This window comes from Alligator mississippiensis, chromosome 5 (assembly GCF_030867095.1).
Source record: "Alligator mississippiensis isolate rAllMis1 chromosome 5, rAllMis1, whole genome shotgun sequence".
Taxonomy (NCBI): domain Eukaryota; kingdom Metazoa; phylum Chordata; order Crocodylia; family Alligatoridae; genus Alligator; species Alligator mississippiensis.
In genome coordinates, this window is record NC_081828.1 from 140,851,902 (window position 1) to 140,877,768 (window position 25,867).

General features: G+C 45.6%; 1 protein-coding gene across 1 annotated transcript in view; it reads right to left on the minus strand.

The window, feature by feature from the left end:
* The window catches only part of POMGNT2 (protein O-linked mannose N-acetylglucosaminyltransferase 2 (beta 1,4-)), a 59,992-nt gene extending 34,580 nt beyond the window's left edge, over positions 1-25,412 (minus strand). Inside the window, exon 1 of the mRNA XM_059728805.1 lies at positions 25,115-25,412. The gene's annotated coding sequence lies outside the window, so the exon portion shown is untranslated. The remainder of the gene's footprint in view (positions 1-25,114) is intronic.
* Between the last annotated feature and the right edge of the window lie 455 nt (positions 25,413-25,867).

Here is a 25,867-nt window from a genome sequence, read left to right on the forward strand (position 1 = left end):
GAATCTGATTTGGCTCAAACACTTGCAGCCATCTTTCTGCATCAATCGGTACTGAGTAAAATCTGTGACATAGGCTGTTCTGTGAAAGACCGAGGTCCAGATTAGACCTGGGGGTACTACTTACTTGCTTAGCATGTGGAGACTGTTGAGTACTGATGAAATTCAGATTAGCCACTGTAGTTTAGATTTTTAAACCCTTAAGCTTTACTTAACCTTACCACAGACTAACAAAAATTCTTTAGAAGTAGCACCTGCTAACTCTCATGTGTAATCTCACCCTTACTCAGTTTACTTTCTGAGCAGATTGTGAACTCCTACTTGTTGCCACTACAGCTGACAACCAGTTCACAGTTAGGTGTCACTGCACATGGTTAGTTGCCATGGGTGACAGTGATGAGTAGTAACACACTTCCCTACAGGCAATGTACATCAGACAGGATGTCTGCTCTATCACACACCTCTACACACCTCTTCATACATTCTGTGGCATCCCATGGGCAACTGTCAGAGGTGTGAGTCCTATAGGCGAGTTTCACAGCAAAGATCTGGGAGGAGAAACCAGTGACAAGTTGTCCGAGCCACGAACAGCTCATGACAGACTTGTTTTCCAGCTCATTGAAGACTTCACCTGCCGCCATCCTCTAGAATGGTATGCAGTTGAATTAGAAACAAGACTGGAATGTGGAAGCTGACCTCCTTCCATCACCAGAAAGTCAAACATCAATCATTCCCTCACACATAAAACACACAAGAGACACTTCTCCAACCCAAGCAGAGCTTTTCATTGCCCAAAAACGACCCCATAAAATCCCCTTGGGAACTCTGCACCTTCCAGCCTGATTTATACAGAAAGTTCTCAACTGTTTCACAGACATGCAGAGATTCAAAACCCTTACACAAATTTGCTTAAGTGATCAGAAGCTGGTTTAAACCTGTCACAGAACAGAAGTTCAGTGCACATAAACCAGTTTCAAAAAGGCCAAAACTGGTTTAAGATAAACCTGGTTGAATGTAGTATCAGAAATTGATTTAGGTCAAACCCGTTTATGAAATTTCTGTCCGAGACCCCTTCTTGGTTCAAGTTAAATCACAGGATGTTTGCAACCTTGGGCTGTGCTGTGCTGTGCTGTCTGCTCCAGAGAGCAGGGTTGGCCTTGCGTCTCCGTTCCTTAGCCAGAGCAGTGAGGGCTGGCTGACAAGAGGGTCGGGGTGGGAAACCTGGCTCTCCAGTCCTGTGCTGTCTGCTCGAGCAGAGCAGGGCTGGCCCCATCTGCTCTCTAACCAGAACAGTGAGGGCTGGCTGACAAGGGGGTGGGGGTGGGAAACCTAGCTGAAGACACAGCCTGGTCTGCTTCACAGGGGCACAGCAGCCCCGCCAGCTTCTCCCCCACCCCCGTCCCAAAGGTGCTTGAGTGGCAGGAGCAGGGACGTGGCCAGACACAGGCCTGGGCTGGCCGCATGAAGTGGAGGGTGGGGAGAGAAGTGGGGTTTAATCCCCTTTCCGTCTCCTCTCCCACTGACATGGGACCCCAGTCTGCTGCAAAGGGGCACAGCAGCCCCTGTCAGCTTTCCCCCCACCCCCAGCTCACTGCTCCAGCAGTGGGAGTGGGGGCATAGCCAGATCCTGACACAGGCCAGCCCCCTAAGGTGAAAGGTGGGATTAATCCCCTCTCCCTCCCCTCTATCACTGGCATGGGACCCCAGCTGGGGTACTGGTGGGAGAGGGGAGGGAAAGGGGACTGAACCCTGCTGACCTCCCCACCTTTTGCCTAAGGGGGCCGGCTGGACTGGTGTCTAGCTACACCCTTTCCTCCTGCCGCTCAAGCAGTGAGCAGGGGGTGGGGGGAAGCTGACAGGGGTTGCTTCCCCCTTTCCCCTCCAGGCACACCCTGGCTGGGGACTGTGCAGGCCAGGGTGGGAGTTTAAACTCCTCCCCAATCATACTCAGCCTGCCAGGGCCTGGTCATGCCCCTGCCCTCAGCTCAGCTTCCCTCCAGCCTTCCTGCCACCGCTGAAGGGAAGGGAGGGCTCACTGTAGCGCCCCCACAGCTTCTAGCTTGACCCACTGCAGATATGTGGCTGCATTTCTGGAATCAAAAGTGAATGTCTTTTCACTTGCTTCTCAGTTCAATCTACACAGGTTAGACTAACCTGCAAATCGATTCAGACTCAGGTTTTCTGAATATCAGGACTTAGCCCTAGTGAGAAAGTTTTTCCTAATATCTAACCTAAACTTCCCTTACTCCTTGTTTTGTCATCTGCGACCACTGAGAACAGTCCAGCTCCATCCTCTTTGGAACCCCACTTCAGGTAGTCGAAGGCAGCTATTAAATCCCCCCCCCCCCCCCGTCTTCTCTTCTGCAGACTAAATAAGCCCAGATACCTCAGTCGCTCCTCAGAAGTCACGTGCCCCAGCTCCCTAACCATTTTTGTTTCCCTCTGCTGGACTCTCTTCAACTTGTCCACATCCTTTCTGTAGTGGGGGGCCCAAAACAGGACACAGTGCTCCAGAAGTAGCCTCACCAGTGATGAACAGACAGAAAGAATCACTTCCCTCAATCTGCTGGCAACACACCTACCAATGCAGCCCAGTATGCCGTTAGTCTTCTTTGCAACAAGGGCAAACTGTTGGCTCATATTCAGCTTATCGTCCACTGTAACTGGAATAGTATGCTCTCATGTCAATATGCCACCGACGTTAATGGGACTCCTCTCGTAAAGAAGTGCTGCTCAGGATAAAGGGAGCAGAATCAGGCCTTAAATACTGCCACTAAAGTTTTGACATTCAGAGCAAAGCAATCCCAGAGTATACCTTTGAGAATATGTTATATAAAAGCCCACATCAAAAATACCCCAAATGCCACACACAAAGCTGTTTAAAGGGAGATCAAGCAGGCCTTAGAGCTTTCTAATGTTGGCTGAGAAACTGAGGTCTGGGATTGTGGGATTTCCCAAGAGGGCCTTTTTAAAGCTATAACCAGAGGACTACTGTGTCAGAGGATATGATCAGGAAAGGAAGGAAAAAGACTAGATATAAAACAAAGACACTGGCCCAGGGTCTACCCTGCCCATCCAAGAGAGGGGAATGAGAAGAAACAGTCAGAAAGCCAGCTACAATTTCCTGACCTGGTGCCAGCAAGGCCCTGGCACCCACTCAGTCCCTCTGCTGGGGAAGAGAAAGATTGCTAGAACAGAAATAACCTATGTCAAGTTTATACCAACCAATAATTCCTCCTTCACAAGGAGAATTATGCACTAAGCATGTCTGACCAGACCCAGCCACACCATCCTGGAGAATCTGAACTTGTGTTTCCATGTTAACTGCACCAATAATAACTGAGAGAGATTTCCTCAAGCCCCTCTCTTCTCAAGAGCAGAAAAAACACACTTTAAACGTTTCCTACGGTAAACCAATGGCATAAATCAGAATATTTCACAGATATAAAATATTCTGATAAGAGGGTGGAAAGGAAACTATCAAGTTAAAAAAACAACAGCCCTATTCATGTTTGGTCACATTTTGCTCATTTGATCTTTGTTGAAAAAAACTAGATCCAGCAAATTTTTCTCGTCTTAAAAAATAAAAAGATCCTTTTTTCAAATGAGCTTTTGTTCCTCTAGTCTTTAATCTCCACTTCCATAAGTGCTGGATTTCATGCAAAGAACCAAGGAACTCTTGTTTAACATCAAAATGCCCCACAGCCTCTTTGTACGCTCTTTCACTCTTAAGACATCTAACTAGTTAAGAAGAAGCTCTCAGAGCTGACTGTATGGAGGAGTTCAGCTGTCAATGACTATCTGTATCTCAGGTTAAATTTTACATGGCACAATCAAGGGCCAGGGAAGAGGAAGACACTTCCATTTGTGTCTTGAAAGAGACAGTTAAAATACTTTATGACAGAAATAGAGAATGTCAATTGGTGAAGGTATCAAGAATATGCAGCACAGCTCCATGTGAGTACATGCAATCAAGGTGCTGAGTGTCAAATGATAATCAAAGTGTCATGCAGAAAGAACATTTCTGCCAGTAGCTGGCCATCAAAAGAATACCTACCAGATCACTTCCCTTTTCTTCTCAAACTATTTTTGAAGATGACCCAGTAGTTGAGACACAGTGGCCAACTTTACTCCCTTCCTTGAGAGACCAAATCAGTTTCAAACAAAAAATGAGATGAGAGGATGCTAAAATAGAGTGAATAAGGGAATGAAGTTCACAGGAGGAGAAGAGAAACTACAAGAGAGGTATAAAAAGCACACAAAGGCTGTGTGGAGTAAAGGTGAACATACAGTACAACAAAAGGAAAAGGCTTCTTTGGGAAAGGGAAATGCAGAAGTACAGCCTGCCTGAAGCAGGGATGGAACCCATGGCCTTTAGATTGGCAGACCAATGCTTAACAGAAACCAGCAATGGTTTCAGCAGTTGAAAAAATGTACAAGCAAAAGGCCTGACTGTAATATCATGGTGTAAAGAACAGCCTTCATTCCATTAAACTGGAATTAAGGCTGTTAGGCTGTTGTAAAAAGGGTGTGGCAGGAATATATGGCTCCTGATCTCCTTCTACAGCCTGAAAAGGGTGAGGGTGAAGAGATCTACTGGTAATACAAACAAAAATGAAACCAAAATCATGTTCCAGCTCTTCATGCAATGATGTTTTTTCCCTCTAAATTCAAATGCAAATATATATAAAACAGGAACATGAAGTACAGCTTTCCAACAGCCAGATTATAATGAAGGATAGCAAATCTCTATTAGTAAAGCATACACTGTTTCATTTAAACAAAATTCCAACAGGCAAAAACAGCAAGAAAATAAACCAAGACTAGGGAAAAAAATGAAACACAAGACAGACTGCACAATCCGACAGCTAAAAAAGCATGAAAGTTAAGACTCAGAGAAAGAAGGTACTTGGGTTCACTCTTTTGTCATGGTGGAGTGATAACAAGAAACAGAAATACCTAGAACTAGGCAGACGTTCTCTTTGGATGTCTCACTCCTCAGGCTGGTAGAGCTCAAAAAGACAGTGGAAACAATGAGCTTCAGCCCCTCTAGAAAAAAGAAGTCTTGTTGCTTGTATGTGCTTCCCGAAACCTGAGGAAGAATGTCCTGCATTCAAAAGCTTGTCAAACTTTATTCCACCTACACAGTTGGTATCAAGATATCAGAAATCCTTGCCTCTCACATAATTTCTGGACCATCATGGCTACAACATCACTCTAACACTACAGAAATCCTAACAGTACTGATCACACTTCAGGTCTCCTATCCCATCTTTAGGATGAAAAGACAAACTCAGGGATGGCAGCTGCCTACTGGAGCATGCTCCTGTTGAAGGAGGAAGTAGTACATCCTGGTACATGCACAGGGAGAAAGGATTTATTCTTCATTCAAAGTTCACCTGAAGTACCTGAACTTCACCCATGTTCAGAATGAGGCTGAGCACAGAGGGAGAAACACACCCTTCCCTGTGAAAACCCAGATAACCAGAATGTGGGTGTGACTACATGTGCATTAATGTCCCATTGCTACTACGCATTAAGTTTAGTACCTCTAACATGAGGTACTACATAAATGCACAGTAGCCAGTGGTAATGCGCAGTAGCAACAGTGCCTGTTTTTTCATGAAGCTTAATATACAGTAGACTAATTCTACTATGCATTAGCACGTTTTTGGCATGTTGCGCTAATGTCCGGTAGAATTAGTTTACTGCCCATAAAGCATCTCGCATAGACATGACCTATGTGCACAGGGGTCTCGAGAAACAGAATTCAGCCTACAACTCATGAGTGTCTTGCAAACCTTATCCTCTTCCTGTAACCACTATTCCAGCCGACCTGAAAAGCCTTAGCTTGCATCCCTCCCTTATTCCCCTTGACTTTTGGGGTCTTGTTCCAGCAAAGCACTCACACATGGGATTAACTGTAAGGACACGAGTATACTTGTAAGTATCCTTGTGCTTGGAGCTAAGCATGTGGTTAACTACTTTGCTGCATCAGGGTCTTTGATCCAAAATTCTTCTGGTCATGGATTACCAGAAATGCTGGTTAGAGAGTAAAAATGCTATAAACATGATACATACATATAGCAATACATTTATGTATCAATGTGCTAGGACTTTCAATCAACAAAGCTGATTGCTAGCTGACTTTAAAAGACAGCAATTCCCTATTTTGAAAGTTTCTAAATAATAAATAAGCTGCATATCTGTCCAGTCCAATAAATGCCAATAAACAATGGTCTGTTTCCAACCCAGCATTTCAAATTGCCTCCATGCACCCTCATTCCTTTTGCGTGAAGTAAATATAGATGAAGAACCACATGTTGATCAATCTGCAGATCCCTCCAACACATGCTGCTGTCAAGAATAATGGAAGAGACACATCAAGTGACTTATCTCCCTCCACTATTACTGGTCTAAAACAATTTCAGCTGCAATGGGTTCACAGTCTACCTGTAGGGCAGCAGCATGTGGTGCATCCATGCCAGGATCCTCCAACATTACAACTGACTGCCTCTTCAATGCCATTCTTTTGCTAACTTCCTTTCTGACAGAGTCTCTGCCTCCTGAAAAACTTCTTTCTGTGCCCGGACAGGCAATTTTGTGATCTTGCTTCTATACCCCTCCTTCAGCTCACTACCTCTGGTGAGGTTTAACTAATTGATCCATTTGTGAACCAAAAGCTAAGCTGACCTTCATGCAGGTTGTAACAGGGAGCTTAGGGCTCCTGCTAGTTTAAGAGGAACAAGGCTGCAGGGAGAGCTTGATCCACAATCAGGAGAGACACCCAACCAGAAGGGGGACCAGGCTTAGGGTATATATAAATGCAGGTCCTGAGCTGGGCAGGCAGTCTGGCCTCATGTGTAAAGAGCTCCTAAGCAGGCTAGAGAGTGAGACCACTGAGGGACACCCAAACTGCCTGCAGGCAATAAAGCCTTAGGGGAAGGGTTACACCAGTGGTTCAGAGTGGGACTAAGGGGAGGTGGAGATCCCAGCAACTGGTGGTTAGAGGGGACTATGGGGAGAAGGAGGTCCCAGCAGGCCCAGGAGCAGGGCCAGAGGCCTGGAAGTAAGACCAGAGCTAGGGAACAGAGCAGAGGGAGAGGCCTGGGGAGTAAGACCAGAGCCTGGCAGCAAGGCAGAAAAAGATCTAGGAAGCCCAAGGCCCAGAGAAGATGGGGCTAGGGAGCCCAGGGCCCAGAGAGTGAGGTGGACCAGGGCTGAGAGCCCATTAGACTGATGATAATTGATTAAGTGGTAACATCTGCGAGGCTTCACTGTGGCTAAAAGGGGAGATGAGGAGCCCATGAAATTAACCTTGAAGGCAACAAGTGATTGGAGCCTAGCTCGTAAGCAGATGGGATTTGGCTCGTGGATCTCTGGGGCAGCCTCCCTTTTCACAAATACATATCTACATCAAGGCATGGCAGATGAGCAGAAGGGGAGGATGTTTAAAGGACAAGGAGCAACGAAGGCTGAGTGGCCACCAGGTGGTGTCATGGCCACCCCTGAGGCAAGCCCTTGTTACAAGGCAAACCAAAAATGTAGGAGACAGGAAATTCAATGGAGTCCCTTTCATGGATTTTCTTCAAACCAAATCATGCCGTAGGTCATTGTACTTGCACCAAACCAGAATAGGAAAATAGTTCACCTTCTCAATCTGGCAGAACCACCACCATTGCATCTTTATATTGGTTCCTGCTTTCTCCAACTCACATGATTGCATGGTATGGGTGGAAAGCTGTCATAGACATTTCTGAATGGCACCATATTCTATATTATTTTATTCCCACAACCTCCAGAGATTTCTGAAGGGATGAAGCCAGAAACAGCAGTTGTCTCAAGCCCATCCCATTCCATCTAAAGAGCCTCAACATCATGTCTCCCCACAGAGAAGGCTTCGGCAGTCTCTAGGATCATGATTCTCACCCAGCATGCCACACTATCCTAGGATGCCATGAAATATTAAAACTGTTAGATGTGCAAGCACCTACATATGGCTGACAAGATAAATTCAGCAATTTCAAAGAGAAATTCACAGTGTCAAAAACCTTCTGGTCTACTGCAAAAAGCTCAACAAAGACCACAACAGAAATTGCTCTATTATGTTTCTGTAGTCAAAAAATGAGTGAAACCTAAGAGCTGGCATTTTTCAAGGGTCCCTTGAACCTAAAAAGGTTGAGAACCACTGCTCTAAGGTCAGAAGGGACTATGTGGTAGAAGTACTGTGCCTACTCTTCCACTGCTTACAGATGATAGTACATGTGCCTCAATGTATTTTCCTTAGGGAACTGGAACACTAACCCTCTAAGTTTGGTATTGTATCTTGATTCTGACAGCATTCAATACCCAAGGGGTCAGAGAGAAGGTCATCTCCTCATTTATCTACAAAATGAAACAGAGGACTGGAAGGGGTATTCTTGACCAAGTCCAGTCCCCAGTTTGTTAACAGAAGATGCAGGTCACACACTATCATTTGGAAGTAACTTTTACTATTGGAAATCACCTAAACAGAGATTCCTTATGCAAATAAAATGCATCTGTTCATTCTGGAACAACAAAAGCAACTTCATAATTAAAACTGTTGTTACCTTTGCATTGAAAGCTAGAATGTGACCTGCCTGCTTACAACTTCTTCCTAAAAATACTGTTTATGATCTAACTATGTCCAAACCTGAGCTAACTGTTGGGAGACTTGGAGGACGAAGAGTTTAAAATCTGAACTGGATCCTGAATGTGGATTTGTGACTCTTACCAATCACTGGATCCTCTGTGCGCCTGCACTCACACAAATTTATGAATTATTCTCTCTACCAAGATCTATATAAAGAACAAGGCATTCAAGTTGACCTCATCAACAAAAGACAAAGAACAGTAATAGGTTAGCAGAGGCATAATTTCTAAATAGAACTTCTTAAGAATAAATCTAAAAAAAATACCCTGACTGCAGCTTGCTTGATAACTGGTTTAACTTCTTGAATGAATTAAGAAATGCAAATATTTGTACTGCCTACATACACAAACGTGCTGTAATTAGTTAATTAGTAAGCCAGAAAGGCGAATGTCTATTTTAGTTATTTCTAAGGCACCTGTTGCTTTGGTATGTATGATCTGGTTTTATGTCTATACCTCCATCCTCCATATAACCTCCAATGCCTTAACGTCAAGGCCTTCCTTATTCTAAAATGTTAGCGATTCTACTTGATTCATACAAAAATAATGTTTCTACTCACCATTACTATACAAAAGGCTAGGAACCATCCCAGCTACAGGCACAAAAAAGTCTTGAAAAATCAACAGAAAGCAAAGCCATGTTCTTAAAGTGGATGGTCCCTGATCCCAAATCAGGATCAATTTAGAGTTGTCAAATGCTATTGGCATGTTATAAAATAATGATAATATTTGAACACACAATGAAGCTTGACAGGCAAGGGATCAAGAAAAGCACGTGGTGCCTGCAAACTCTGCCAGATGGCACCGGAGGGGTTCTAGCCCCTCTTCATAACTTCTGCAAATAAACAAAGAAATTCAGAATTTCCCTTCCCTTGATCCATGCTCGAATGAGAGAGACATACACTAACCCCTGTTCTGCCTCCACAGACACATTCTATAAATAATGGGAACTATGTGCATTTCATTCTCTGTGCCCAAGGCAAACTCAATGAGTAAACTGTTACACTATAAAAGAGATCCTTATCACTAGTAGCAGCCTAATACCACCAAACTGCAGGCTTCTTACCCCAGCTACCACAGCAAGCTCTGTGCAGCTACAGTCGTGCATCTGCTTGGAGTGGAGTCTTGTTAAAGGTCAAAAGCGTGCGCTGCACTCAGAGCTCATGGCAATATCCAAGCCTGAGCCATTAGGTTCAAACAGAAGTAGCTTTGCAGTTCTGGCCATGATCATCACTATGCAAATATTTAAGCTGGCATTTTTTTTTCATATCCATGTCACTAGCATAGCCACAACAGCAATCTGGAAGGACAGCACCACGCTGCTGTGTCAACAGCCCTGCAGTAATACATATCAAACCTACATTGGCTATAACTGCATGAGCTCTGAGATTAATTTGACCCCATTGTTTTCACAGGGTGGCATGCAGGTATAGCTGATTGGACCTTAGTAAGCAATTCTGCACCTGGCTTGCAAAATGGAACAGAATCCAGTTCCACTCTCAGCAATGTGAGATACCAAGAATAAAAATAAGTTGACTGAATGGATTTTAATCATTATAAAAGCAGATGTGGCACTGAATCCACCTGAGGAGCAGAAATTAGGAATAAGGCAGGGCCATTTTGGCAATCACTTTTTGGATCAGAGCTGCATTTCAAAGGTCTAAAAAAATGGTTCAAAGTTCCAGCAGTACATGCCACTTAAATATAAGGCTAACGGCCTGAAATCAGGCTATATCTTAACAGGGACTGTACACTTAAGATAACAGAATATGGGGGTTGGAAGAAATCTCAGCAAGTTACCAAGTCCAAGCCCCACTCAGTGCAGAACCATCTGTGACTAAACCATCCCAATCAAGTGTCTGCCTACCCTACTCTTAAAAATGTCCAAAGATACAGATTCATAACCTCTCTGGATAGTCTGTTCCAATGCTTAAACACCCTCAGAGTGGGAAAGTTCTTCCTATGTAGCCAAACTAAATTTCCTTTGCTGCAATTTAAGACCTTGTCTGTTGCCTGTGGCCATAGGGAAGAGTCTATTTCCATCCTCCAAATAACCACTGTTTAGGCATTTAAAGACTGTTATCCAAACCCCTGCCTGAGTCCTTTTTTTCTCCAGATGAAATAATCCCAATGCTTTCAGCCTATCATAAACAGGGATCCTGGTTTTTTGTTTAAAAATTGCAAATTTTCTGATAAAAACCACAGAATCTCTGATTAAAACCCCCAAATGTGCGTTTTTCCATTATTAAAATGAAACAGCGCTCTCTCTCCCTCTCTATATATATTTATATGTGTATGTATGTATGTATGTATCTGTTGAACACAATATTGTATTGATATATTTACCATTTTAAAGCAATTTGGAAGCCTACCAGTGCCTTAATCACTGTAATAACATAAATTCTAAGTACCTATACATTTTGGCATTTGATTTTGGGCTTTTTATCATGGAAAATAAGAGCTCCCCCTGCCCCCTTTGCTCACCAAAATGCAGGTTCAGCTGCGGCTGTCCGTCCGCCCCTCCCCCCCACTGCTCTGTGGTGCTAAGCTGCCCTGATATGCCAGTCATTGCCTCTCACTTCTCACTCACATCCTCTCAGCCCTGCTGGTGCCCCTCTCTCCACACCCACAGCCCCCCCACTCCTTGGTGCCCCTCACTCCCCACCCACAGTCCCTGGCCCTGCTGGTACCCTTCACTCTTTGGAACCACCCTTCAGTTAGTTGAAGGCTGCTATTAAATCCCTCCTCAGTCTTCTCTTCTCCAAACTAAATAAGCCCAGTTCGCTCAGCCTGTCCTCAGAAGTCATGTGCCCCAGCCCCTAACCATTTTTGTCAACCTCTTCTGGACTCTCCCCAACTTGTCCTACATCCTTTCTGTAGTGGGACCCCAAAACTGGATGCAGTACTCCAGATGTGGCCTCACCAGTGCTGAATAGAGGGGAAGACTCACTTCCCTTGAACTGCTGGTAACACTCCTACTAATGCAGCCCAGTATACCGTTAGCCTTCTAGGCAACAAAGGCACACTGTTGGTTCATATTTAGCTTATTTTCCACTGTAACCCCCAGGTCCTTTTCTGCAGAGCTGCTGCTTAGCCAGTTGGTCCCAAGCGGAGTATAGGATTCTTCCATCCTAAGGTCAGGACTTTGCTCTTGTCCTTGTTGAACCGCAGATTTTTTTTGGCCCAATCCTCCAATTTGTGAAGGTCACTCTGAATCCTAGCCCTACTGTCCGGCATATTTACTACACCCCCCAGCTTGATGTCATCTGTGAACTTGCTTAGAGTGCAATCCATGCTGTCTTTCAGACAATTAATGAAGATATTGAACAAAACTCGCCTCAGGACTGCCTCGATACCAGTTGCCAACTAAACCTTGAGTGGGATCACGACCCACTAAGCTCAACGAGCCAGCCAGCTTTCTATCCACCTTACAGTCGATTCATCCAACCCATACCGCCCTAACTTCCTTGCAACAATGCAGTGGGAGATAGTATCAAAAGTCTTGCTAAAATCAAGGTATATCACATCCACTGCTTTTCCTGCACCCACAGAGCCAGTCATCTCATCACAGAACAGTGGTGGGCAATTATGTAATCTGGAGGGCCGTTTAACAACTTTCGGTGAGCTGCTGAGTGCCGCAAGGGTAGCCCCACCCCTTGACATGTGCTCCACCCCTTGATTGTCATCTTGGGACCAGAAGTACCACCCTTAACCCCTGATCATTGCCACCAAGAGTCCTCCCCACCCCCCTTGCCCATGGAAGTGCTCCTTTTGGGAGGGGTGTTTGACATCTTGGAACCAGAAAAAAAAACAAATCATATACCAAAAATCAAACATCTACTATAAATATTTTATTTTAAAAAATATTTTTGCCCTGATTTATGTATGTTTGTATAGTGTATATAGAGGTGATTGCATAATAGCTCAAAATAAAGTCTTACTCTTGTATATTGGGTGTTAGGAGTGTGTGGGGTGTTGTTGGGGGATGGGGTGTGGGGGGTGTGGAGGTGCCTGTGGGTGAGTGTGGGGGTTACAAAGTGGTATGGGGGGGTTGGGGGGTCTGTGGGTGTTGTGCCCCCCCCCACATGTCCCCTCCATGGCACACAGCCCCCACTGCTAGCGGCAGCAGCAGTTGGCAGGCCCTCAGGACACTCGTGGCCTGTGGCAGGCAGAGTCCCACAAGTGGCAGACAGCTCCAGCTGAATCCCAGAAGCTGCACGTGACAGCACAGAGCCCGGCTGACTCACTGGTGCACGCCTTCATGCCATGCCAGGTTGGGTCTGTGCCAGCACATGGGATTCCTAGCATTGCAGGTGGGAGCTGCACACCATTGGGTTAGGCCAGGTCGGCTCCATGTGTTCATGGGGGGCTTCCAGCACTCCAACGGAAAGCCATATATGGAGGCACAGAGCCTATCCAACCCAATGGTGCATGGACTGGGAGCGGTGGGGAGTTGCACACCATCAGGTCAGGTGGCCTCCATGCCTCCATGTGCAGTTCTCCACTGGAGTGCTGAAAGCCCCATATGAAAGCACAGAGCCAGTCCAGCCCAGTCCAGCCTGATAGCAGGTGGATCACACCTCCAATGCCAGGATTCCCACGTGCTGGCACGGAGTCTGCCCGGTCTAGTTTGAAGGTGCATGCCAGCAGGCCAGGCCAGCTCCATGCCACCATAGGCAGCCCAGGATTCAGCTGGAGCCCTGAGAGCCTACCACCTGCTGCTGATGCTGCAGCAATGGGGGCTGTGCACCATGGGCGGGAAGCATGTGGTGGGGAGCCCACAGGCACCCACACATGCCAAACCCACCCACACATACCCTTACACCACCAACAAATCCCACCCCCAGCCCCCCTCCTGCAGGCAGGAGCCCTCCTCCCCACTCACCAGCAGTCTAGTCGGGCACCATCATATTCGGTGCCTCCATACTGGGAACTGGGAGCACCACAGAAGTGGAAGCACAGAGCCCACCCAGCCCAATGCTGCGCAATCTCTGAAAACCATCCTCCCACTGGCTTCCAGAGGGGCAACTGCAAACCAGTAATAACTGTTTTTTGGAGGACCAGACAGAATGGCATGGCAGTCTGGATGCAGCCTGTGGGCTGTAGTTTGCCCTACACTGTTATTGAAGGCAATTAGGTTGGTGATGCATGACTGGCACTCGGTGAATCCATACTGACTGTTCCTGATCACTTTCTTCACCTCTGCTTAGAAATGGATTCCTTGAGGATTTGCTCCATGATTTTTCTGGGGACTGAGAGGAGGGTGACTGTAGTTCCCTGGATCTTTCTTCTTCCCTTTCTTAAAGATGGGCATTATATTTGCCCTTTTCCAATCGTCCAGGACCTCCTGCAGTCACCATGAGTTTTCAAAGATAATGGCCAGCAGCTCTGCAATCACATCAGCCAATTCACTCAGCATCCTTGGATGCATTGTATCTGGACCCATGGACTTGTACATTTCCAGCCTTTCTAAATAGTCCAATATTTTCTGTCACCACACCATTAGGTTAGGCCAGGGTGGCTCCGTGTGTTCATGTGGGGCTTCCAGCACTCCAATGGGAAGCCGCATGTGGAGGCACAGAGCCTATCTGACCCAATGGTGCATAAACTGGGAGCCGTGGGGAGTTGCCTTTCTAAATAGTCCATTTTCTGCTCACCCTCTTCCCAAACTGCTGTCCGGTGCAGCAGTCTGGGAGCTGACCTTGCCTGTGAAGACAGAGGTAAAAAAGGCATGGAGTACACCCTTTTCCTCATCATCTGTCACTAGGCTACCACCCCCATTTAATAGGGGACCCACACTTTCCTTGACCTTCCGCTTGTTGCTAACATATTTGTAGAAACCCTTCTTGTTCCCTTCATGTCCCTTGCTACCCACAACTCCAATTGAGCTTTGACTTCCTTGATTTCATCCTTGCATGCCCGAGCAATATTCTTATACTCTTCCCTAGTCATCTGTCCAAGCTTCCACTTCTTGTAAGCTTCCTTTTTGTGTTTAAGCTCACCAATGAGTTCTCTGCTAAGCCAAGCTGGTCACCTGTCATATTTGCTATTTTTCCTACATATTGGGATGTAGTAAAGTACATCAGTAAAGTCCAGCTTTCCTGGACTGCTTTCCCCCTCAGACAGGCCTCCCAGGGGATCCTGCCTATCAGTTCCCTGAAGGAGTCAAAGTCTGGTTTTCTGAAGTCCAGGGACCATATTCTGCTGTTCTCCTTTCTTCCTTTTGTCAGGATCATGAACTCAGTCATTTCATGATAACTGTTGCCCAACTTGCCATCCACTTCTACATCCACCAATTCTTTCCTGTTTGTGAGCAGCAGGTCAAGAAGAGCACAGCCCCTCACTGGAGCAGCTGGGTTACATCCCTCGATTTGCAAGTTATGCTCCTACTAACGCGGCCCAGTACGCTATTGGTCTTTTTTGCAACAAAAGCACACTGTTGACCCAGTTCAGCTTGTGGTCCTCTGTGACTCCTTTTCTGTCATACCACAGCCTAGCCAGTCCTTTCCCAGTCTGTATTTGTGCATGTAATTGGACTTATTCTTGCAGAATTTCTTTCAATGGATTTTGGACCATTTCTCCTGTTTATCAAGGTCATTTTGAACCCTAACCTCACCCTCTGGAGCATCTACAACTCCACCAAATTTGGTGTCATTTGCAAACTCCTAAGCATGCATTCAATCCCATCCTGCAAATTATTAATAAAAAGAAAATACAATACCAGGCCCAGGACAGACCCTGGGGAACTCCACTCAATACCTCTTTTGAACTAGACATTGAACCATTGATGACTACTCACTGAGTATGATGACCTAATATGTATGTATCCACCTTAAGTACTTTCCTCTATCTGAAATTCCTTAGCTTACTAATGAGAATGTCATGGGAGACAGTGTCAAAACCCTTGATAAAATCAAGCTAAATCATATCAACTGTTCTCTCCCAATGCACAGAGCCTGTCACCTTGTCATACAAGAAAATCAAATTGGTCAGGTATGACTTGCTCTTGATAAATCCATGCTGGCTGTTCCTGATCACCTTAGTTTTCCTCCAGGAACTCAGAAATAGACTCTATGACCTGTTCCATAAGCTTCCCTTATATTGAGGTCAGACTGACTGGTCTGTAATTCTCCAGATTCTCCTTCTTCCTGTTTTTAAAAGATGGGCACTATAGTTTTCCTTTTCTAATCATCCAGCCCTTAAAATTGAGGGCTTCCTAGAGAGGTTCACCAAATAATCAGTTAAATGGAATACAGTCATTTTACACAGTACAAAGTAGAGAGAAGGGCTCCTATACACTTAAGCAGTATAAGAACTTAAAGGATATGCAGATAACTAATATTTGGTACAATGTAGAAAATAGCTGCCATGCTTATATAGTATGCAAATGAAGGGAATAAATGCACTTAGCCAATATCCATGTAAGAAGAGTGTGCTGTAATGCATATTTACTGTGTCTGGAGGTATTGGTAGAACCAATTACTTACACGTTGCAATCCAAAACTCAGATCCTGAGAGTGCTCGAATAATAGCTGTTTTTTTAATGTGGTTAATCCACTGTGGAGGCTGCTTTGCTACTAACTAAAGCATACACCCATTACATAAGTAAAATGCCCCAACATGAAGTACTGTGGGAAAAGAGAAGTGCAGTTGTCCCTAAAAGAAAAAAGAGAATGATAATTCTAGGGGTTAATAATGGAAGAGCCTTTTATTGATGGCTGTGGCAGGGCACTGTTGGTGCCTGCCACTTTAAGGGCCAAATCAAGCAGCCAGCAGGTGCTTGATTGCAGCAGCCATTTTAGAACCATGGCCGCTTATATAAACAGAGCAGTTTGCTACTGGTAGCCAGGCAAAAATGTTGCCTGGCTGGGTTGCTGTAGGAGAACATCTACAGGTAGGAGCAGGGGGCCTCTTGGTCCTGGGCATGACCTAAAGCTGCACCCTGCTGGGAGTGGGTGGCCTTGTGGAGCTCCAAGTAGCACAGGAGCCTCCAGGAAAATACCAGACCAGTTACCACCTCAGTGGAATGTAGGTTGGGGTGCCTCCATAACCCCTAGCCCCCATATCACCTGTGGGTAGCAGCTGGGGCCAGGCATGGCTATGGCCACCGGAACCCCCCACCAGGAAGGGAAGAAGAAGTAGAGCCCCAGTGAGGGGGCAACCAGAGGGCTGGGAGCCTGGTGTGTGTGAGTTTGTATAGAGATTACCAAACTAGGGCCAAGCTTGTCCTGGCCCCTCCCAAGGTATTGGGTGGCCACTACCCCAGTGAGGGTTGTGGGAGAGGCCCAAAAGATGGTACAGCTGCCATCCAAGATGTGCATTAGATAAAGCCCATGGCCAAAGGGGCCTGCTGTGAGAGGGAGCAAGGTAGTACAAGTTCTTGATGTGTGACAGGAAGACGGTTTGAATGTGTTTGAGGCCTGACAATGAGGGCTAAGCTTGGTCTGGCTGCAGGCTGGGAGCATTGTCACCTGGCTGTGGTGTAGGGGAGGAATGGAGCCACAGACAGTACCCCCCAGCATTGGGACAAGAATGGGCAGTCTCCTGCCTTCTTGGAACCAATTAAGAAACAACAAGGTGTGGCAGGTGAGGTGGGCAGTTAGCCCAGAAACAGGTGGGTGGGCCAATGGTGGACTGGCCCCAGGAAGGCCCCTTGTTACAATGGCCATTCATTGGCTTATGTAAAATTAGTTGACTTGTTTTGGCCCAATCCATGGAGGTCCAACTACAATTAGCAACCTTCTCAGCAGGCTCAGAGAAACCGATGAATTGAACAGGCCTAGACTTTTTCTTCCATGTAACCCTTCTGTGCCATTCTGGTAACAAAAGAAGCCCCAATCCCAGAAAAAGATCCTGCTGGCATGGCCCTAAGGGGGGGGGGGTTCTAAAGAGCCCTGAAAGAGAAAATTGACTTTGTCCTCCATTCCACTGTATTACTTCTCTGGGACTGGATACACTGAATTGTGGCTCCATTCTCAGCTGTGGAATGGACCTTTTATTGAGAATTTTTCAGCAGAGCCTACAAGGCAGATGAGAAGGTAAAAGGTGCAAAGTTGGCTTAAACATGTGTTTGCCTCATGAGCTCTCTTCCCTGCATCTAGTGTGGCTGAGATAGAATGGAGAATATGGGCCAGAGACTGAAATACTGTCAATTGGTAATCTTTCCAAACCAGGAAAGAAACGTTATTATGGGGATGCTGTCAGCTTAAATTGTATGGTAAAAGCAGATGGAGAACTTTTATTTTTGTTACTTATTGTACTGCAGATAATTTTTAGCTGTTTAAATACACTTTAAACTTCTTATGTACATATCAACATGGCTTGCATCTTTCCTAGTTTGCATATTAGAAAAACAAATCAATAAAGTCAATGTTAGTATTTCAAATGTTACGGAAGAATGCAAGTATGTTTATGAAAACCTGTTTTCATTAGGGGTGAACCGCTAAAGATTTTCTTGACTGATACCGATAGCTGATGATTAACCAACCATATCAGCCAATGCTGACCCAATATCTGATATTTAGTAATAATGCAAGGCATTTTAAATTATTGACACACACCCTTTTTGTTTGTTTTGCATTCCCCTCTCTCTCTCTCTCTCTCGCCTCCTGTCTGCTCAGGCCCTCAATGAGGAAGGCAGTGACTGCCTTATTCCCACATACAATGCCCCTCCCTCCCCACAGCTCCTATCTGCAACCCTGCTCCCCACACAACCTGTGCTGCTGTCCCAGGTAGGCAGGGAGGACCCTCACACAGACAGTGGCTCCAGATATGTTTAGAGCCCCAGAGCACGCTATTGCCTCCAGTATTGGCAGGCCGTGCACAGGCAAGCTCCCAGGGAGACAGTACTGGGAGAAGCTACTTTTGCAAAGGTACCTGGTGCCCAGCAGAGTGGAATGTCCCTTGCACAGCACCTTACCCTGCCTGCATGTAGCCCAACATCTCCACAGGAGCCCCAGCACTCAGGCCTCTATTGTGCGCATGGCATTGCCAAAGCAGCAGAAGCCTGTAATGGTCCTTTTGTTGCCAAGTACAGTGTCCTGTGACGGCTCCCCAGTACCCCCTCCTGCTAGGACCTATAGTCTGCTGCAGGCTTGGGCTGGCAGCAGGGCTCAGGGACCAAACTATGCTCACCAGAGTACTCTGGACACATGGCTGTAATTATCAGCTACAACAACCAAAAAAAGCTGATAACATAATTTCTCTTCTTATTGATGCAGCTCTGACAGCCAAGCAATGTATCTGTGCATCCCTAGTTTTCATTGGAATTTTTTTAAATAAGTCATGATGCTTTGATCTAAAGCTCCTGCTACACACTTCCTATATTATGCAATTAACCAGTTAATTGTGCAATAAGTTTATACCAACCACACGTGCAAAGTAATTATTGTACCACAAAAAGAACTGCCCAGCTATAAAAAGAGCCAACCATCTACAAAGTTAGTGCCTGAAAACATGTAAAAACTCTCTAGCTGGCTTCTATCCAGCTTTAATTTGACTGGGTGGCAGGACCCTTAAGTCTTAAGTTAGAAAATCTTAGTTTGGTCCAAAATTTAAGTTTTGGGTCAAATATCAAATTAACAGCATCTCTTCAATGCATCAGTATTTAGAACTGCTGAAACATGTGGTCTGTAGCTAAACAGATGACGGTATTTCAGAACTTCCAGCTTTCGGGATTATCAAACCTTTTTAAGTTTGATATTTGATCAGTTTAATTAAAAGTACAGGAGAACAACAGACACAAGTGCAACAGTACATGTTTAATACACACTGGTAAAATGTCACCTGCTTCTGTTTTTTGGTTCTCAATAATATCTCATTAGTGAAAGAACAAAAGTACCGCTAATGAAAGTCTAATAATCAAATGTTTGCTTTTATTTAGTAGCACTAATGAAGGTTTAATAATTAGCTGTTAGCTTTTATTTATTTCTAAGCATTTCTATAACACTTTTCACCATAGAAACAGAACTTTTTCCTTTAAAAAAAAAAAAAGAGAGAGTGAGAGGGCTATAATTTTGAAACACGGTCCCGTCATGCCAAGGGAGTCTGTTAGTGCAAACAGCCATTCAGGCCCCAAAGCTGCAAACATATATGCAGGTGCTGAACTTTAAACATGTAAATAGCCCTATCCAAGTCAAATATAAATGAGTAAACCAAGAAACATAATTGGGAAAGGCCAATGAGATGGCATGGGATGGTGAGAAGATGCTAAATCAAAACCCATTAGTGAGATGAGGGCTGACAATAAAATGATAATCTAACAGGGTGTTTGTAGTACGCTAGCATCTAGTGGCACCTCCCAAAGCAGATTCAAGGTCTGTTGTTTGCCAATCAATAGCATATAATGGGTTTTCAATTTATATTTTAATTGTGTGAGAATATTCCTGAGCAAATATTTTTTAATTAAAGTAGATTAAGAATCTATTTGCAAATAAGCCACGCCCCCCTTCAAGATCAGAGAAGTCAGATGCCTTGCTTTCACTGTTACTCTCTTCTGATCCCCAGGCAATTAGCTGTTATCAAATTCCTGGAGGACTAATGGATTGTTTTTTCAAAGATCCGTCTGCTCATAACATACCAAAGAAATGAGTAAATGAAGTTCTTGCTCTCCCACACACCATAATAAAATACTGCAGCTGATGAGCATTTGCCATGATATTACACACACTACTTACATGCATACCAGATAAGTGCAAATTTGATTAGCTGTATAACATAATGCCAGCCCCAATTTGTTGTCCATTGCTGTCTGGTGACAACCATCAATCCACCTGGATCATGGTGTATGCATGAGGGCCACCCAGACCTTTGATGCATATGCCTGGGCAGGAACTTTTTGGAGGAGTGGAGGCTGCCCAGACCTTCCTTTCTCCCCTTAGGGCACTGATACAGAATCCAAAGACCAGACAGAGTCCAGATGTTTGGTGCCTCCATGGCTGTAGTTGTAAAAGTGCCTGGGAATTGAACCCAGGTCTCCAGACATGGATTCTACCACTGAACCACAGGGGACTCCCCATTGCTATCTAGTGTCTACTTCATAAGTAATTGTATTCCTTCTAACTGTACCCAGAAACAATGAATGTGAGGCAGCTGTTAGAAGCCTTGAAAATAATGGGAGACAAGACAGTTTCACACCTAGGATCTCCTCTGTTTTCCAAGGTTCCTAATGGCAGTGGCAGATGCTTCCTCAGCCTGACAAAGGGTACTTATACCCGAAAGCTTGCAAAGAATTTTTCCAACTATTTGAGCTGGTCTAATAAAAGATACCAGATTTACCCAAAGAACCTTGTCTGCCTATGTCCTTAGACCAACAAGGCTACAACCTATACCCCTAATGGCAGCTGTGACACTATTACAAGCCTTGAAAAGGAGGATGTCTGGTTGGTTTGGGGCCCATAGACTGCTCATTGAAATGCACAGCCTTTTCAGTGTTGCGGCATTAGCAGCCCAGAAACTGACTATATTCTCCCAGTTTTAAGGCTTCTAGTAGCAGCCAAAAAAGTATTAGGAGCATTTGGAGAAGATGGGAGGCAGCCTTCAGCAAAGCTTTAAACTCATGCTCTCTGGTGTCAAAACAGGATGTGTTAAGCACTCTGCCCCCACAGCCCAGCATATACGCAAGTAGTTCCATTGAATTCTGTGCGATTGCCTGCATGCACATAAGAATTTGCAGAACTGGAAGTTTACAGAAAACTCTGCTTGTTATTTTGTAGCCTCCTTTTTGTTACTTGCATGAAGCAGAACCTCTGTATATGACAACAGAAGAAAAAGTGGCACAGCCCTTAGCTAGACAAGCATTGATAGGTATCATTACCAGCTTAGAATAGTTCTTTTACACATGACCAATGAGGCTAATAAAAAAAAAAAAATCTCCAGTAACACTACAGAAGAGAACCTGATCTCTGTGGCAGTGAACTGAACTGGCTAGTACTGTGGGGAAGGGAGGAAGCACAATGAAACTGAAGCCAGTCAATGATAAGACTGCTACAGTGGTCATGGGAAAGTCTAGGTTTAAGTTCAGTCATGCTGAGTTCACTCTTCTGGTTTTTACCTGTTCTCAGTGCTATACTTTTTTCTGTTTGATGAAACATTTTTACTGTTGCAAGGAAAGCTCAGCACATCTGTAGCATCTGATACCAAGAGAGATTCAGGCTCTGAATACATTCGTGTCCCACATACAAGGAAGCCATTTAGACATAGGGCAGGTCCTTTGCTAGTATAAACCATCCCAGATCCCTTTGAACACTCATGAAAAATGGGGAGTCTAGGGTACTTCGCTGTAAGAACTGCTTAAACCGGTAGGGGCCAACTTTTTGGGGCAGGCACGCAACAGGTTAGCCCTGTGTCCACCCCAAGTGCTGTTCCAATCCTCTTCCTTTGCCCAATCTGTTGCTCTGTCTTCGGCTCTCTGCCTAGTGCTCCCTGCCCAACATGCTAGGCTGCTTTCTGCTTCCTGCCATGTCTGGTATTGGGCTGCCTGTCCCCTCCCCAGTCTGCTGCATATCACACAATGCCACACACACAGGCTGTCTATGCCACCTGTAGCTTGGCTACTAAACAAATGTGTGCTCTGGCCAAAGAAACCAGCATAACCTCTTTCTTAAAATCTTCTGTTATATGACTTTTATGGGGAAAGAACACTGAGGGACTACAGAACACAATTTTCAGTGGGGCTAGCTCAGTCGCATGAAACTCAAGGCCAAAGTGGGTTAATAGCTCAAAAAATGTAACTGGAAAAGAAGACTTCAATTTACTCAGCACATTCTCTACTGCTGTTTAATAGAGAAATGGCTCCAGATGATTAGTCCTGAAACATTAAACAGAGAACTAGATTGTATGTCCATGGCATACTTTACAAGTGTTGGAGGTTGAACTCTGCCCTCAGTGATAGCTAATTAAAGCAAGCCTATATGGATTCAAGTAAAGCAGCCACCCAAGAGGAGAAAAATGGTCACAGACTTGCTTTTGATTAAATAAATTAGAAGGCTGGCTCCATGATACACTACCAGTATTTACTGCATGCCATAATTACAATTAGGGAGGATATTTCAAAATAGGACCCCAGTCCTGCAAATGCTGTGTTTGTCATTAATCACGAGAGTTAGCCCATTGAGGTAAATGACACTATGAATGCAAATACAGGTATGCACCTAAATGTTTACAGGTTTGGGAGTAAGAACTGATCTTGTTAGTACATGAGCAATTTAGGTTTGTGTGAAACACCATCGTTTTGTTTCGACATCCTTTTCGCCATTTTGAAGGACAGTGTTTCATTTAGTCGTTTCATTTTGAAGCACTGTCCCGTTTTGTTTCGTTGAAACAGTTTCAATGTTTCGCCCATAGTCTATAATGGGTAATCATGAAAATGCCTAGAACTTTGTCATTTCTTGCCTGATTTGGATGAAAATTGCAGGGACAGTAGCCCCTTCTGAGGGCATGAAGCCTGCCAAGGTTCAAGGAGAAAGGTGCAGAGGACTGTTGTCTGAGAACCTGCACCTCAAACTGTTCAAAGCAAATGTCCTGATATGCCAGCAGTGGCAGCCTCCTCTCATCTGGTGTGCAGATCCAGGGGAGCGGACTCCTGGGAGGACTGCAGGGCTTTGCTGGACTTCTCCTGGGGGTGCAAGCCCCCAGATCTGTGCTCCAGATGAGAGGAAGCTGCCACTGCTGCCTGGGAATGGCGCTGGGCGCACCCAGCACCAGACAAGATTGCTGCTGCCACAGCCTGAGCCTCCTCTCATCCAGCGCAGATCCCGGAACTCATACCCCTGGGAGGAGTCCGGCACAGCCCCATAGCCCTCCCCAGGGTGCGGGCCCCTGGATCTGTGCGCCAGATGAGAGGAGGCAGCTGCTGCTGCCAACTGTGACCAGCACTAAAGCCAAGTAAGCCCAGCTTCAAAACTCAAAATGTTTCAAAACATTTCAAAAGTTTCGAGTGCCCTTTTTATGTTTTGAAGCTGTTAGCTGTTTCAAAGCCTTTTGTTTCATTTCAATTTCACTGTTTTGAGCTCAAAATGCGTCAACATAGCTTCGAAACGAAACACCTGGCAAAATTTCACACAACCCTAAATCGCATGTGTTGTAAGACACTCTCTGTGCCAAATCCACAGAGGATACGAATCGTTACAGACACCAGCCATGGCAGCTTGGCTCCTCAGCATATTCTTTTAGCTCTGGAAGCTAAAGCACAGAGGTAAACCAAGGCTCGAACCATAATTCTGTCAGAATACTGAGGTTTATTGTATTCTAACAGTATGGTATTGTAGAAATGTTAAGCATCTTAAAATCCTGAAATAAGCACGTATATTAACATATTCTCCCTCGTGCTCTTCTAATATAGATTGTGCAATATTCAATAGTTGCCATTAAAAGGCAGCGTTTATCAATAGTTATCTCACTGTGGTATTTAATTTATCTATATTTTCCCTTGCATGTATTTGGTACTCAGAATCTGCTGTTGCTATATGGATAAATAAAGTGTATCTTCTGGCAACTGCTGCCTTTGTAACAACAACCATGATATTAAATATACCAGTTGCAGTACTGTCTCCAGCTTTGGGCACCACACTTCAAGGAGAATGTTACGTACTTGGAGGAAGTCCAATGAAGACAACAAAACAATCAGAGGTCTAGAAAACACGACCTGGGGGAAAGACTGAAAGCACTGGATTTTTCAGTCTAGAGAAAACTGAGGGGAGATATGATAACAGCCTTCCTATAAGTCAGACTGTTGCAAAAAGGAAAGTAATAAAGTGTTTTCCCTGGGGACAGGACAAGAATAATGCGCTTTAACTGCTGCAAGAGAGATTAAGCTTAGACATTAGGAACAACTGTCTAACTGTAAGGACAGTGAAGCACTGGAACCAATTATGGAGTGAGGTTGTGGGATCTCCATCACTGGAGCCTTTTAAAAACCAGTTAGCCAAACTTCTGTCTAGTTGTATAGTTGAAAGTAGGCAGGCTGCCCTTGCCAGATCTCTTCCCGCCTTATTTCTCATGGTTCAGTGATGAATACAAACACGGTACGAACACTAGAATAACAGGGTGTGGGGGAAAAAAAAGAATTCAGTGAATTTACAATCCAGGACAGGTGGTGTATTGATAATCCTGAGTACCAGTATTTGTCACAGAATCAGAGACAATGAGGGTTGGAAGGGACCTCAGGGGGTCTAACCCCCTGCTCAAGACAGGACTGTCCCCAACAAGATCATTCCAGCCCAGGCTGTGTCAAGCCAGGCCTTAAAAACCTCCAAGGATGGAGCTGCCACCACCTCTCTAGGTAACCAGTGCTTCACTACCCTCCTAATGAGAGAGTATTTTCCAGTATCCACTGTAAACCTCCCTTGCCCATAAGCTACAAAACAGGCCCTAGGCAGGGTTCAAAATACAGGAGGGCTCGGGGGTGCTGAGTCCCCCTCATACGAGATGAGAGTCCTGGGCTCACCCTGTGCCTTTCTAAGCAGCTCAGGCAGCAACGGTGGTTCTTTCCAGCTTCCGGCTGCCGCAGACCCCCGAGACTTGAAGTGTAATTTGAACCCCGGCCCCAGGAATACAAACGTCTCTCCAAGGTTTAGCCAGCCTACATCCAGTGCCTTGTGAACAAAGCCTCTGAAGAGCAATGGGATAATTTCAGCCAACACATCCTGCCTGTCCCAGCAGTTTCCCAGCGCCAAGTCTGAAGTGCTGCACTGAAACCAAAGGGTGCTAAGGAAGGGGGCTGCAAATCTTCCGGCCACAGAGCGAGCCCCGAAACCCCCAACCACTGCAGCTTCCCAGCGCCCCTCCTCCTTCTTTCCCGTTCACGTGCCCCGGCCCTGGCATCACGCAACCCTGGCGGGGCGGGACCCTCAGAGCCAGGCTCAGGGCCCCCAGCGCTGCAGGGCCTTGACCCGCCCCCAGCAACAAAAAAAGGCGGTGCGGAGCGAGGAAGCACCGCCCATGAAGCGGGCCCCGCAGCACCCCCCAGCGGCTGGGTCTGCCGCCCACCCACCCGCCCGCCCGCAACTTGCAGCCCGCGCGAGGCGCGCCCCGCCCCGCCCCGCCCCCACCGCACAAGGAGCCGCTACCCGCGGCGGCCGCGCCTGCACTTGCACTCGCCTGTGCCCGGTCCCTCCCGCAGCCCAGCGCGCTCCCGGGCAGGACAGGCGCCTGCTCATGCTCAGTCCGACCTGCTCCTCTTTTAAATCGCCAGGTGCAT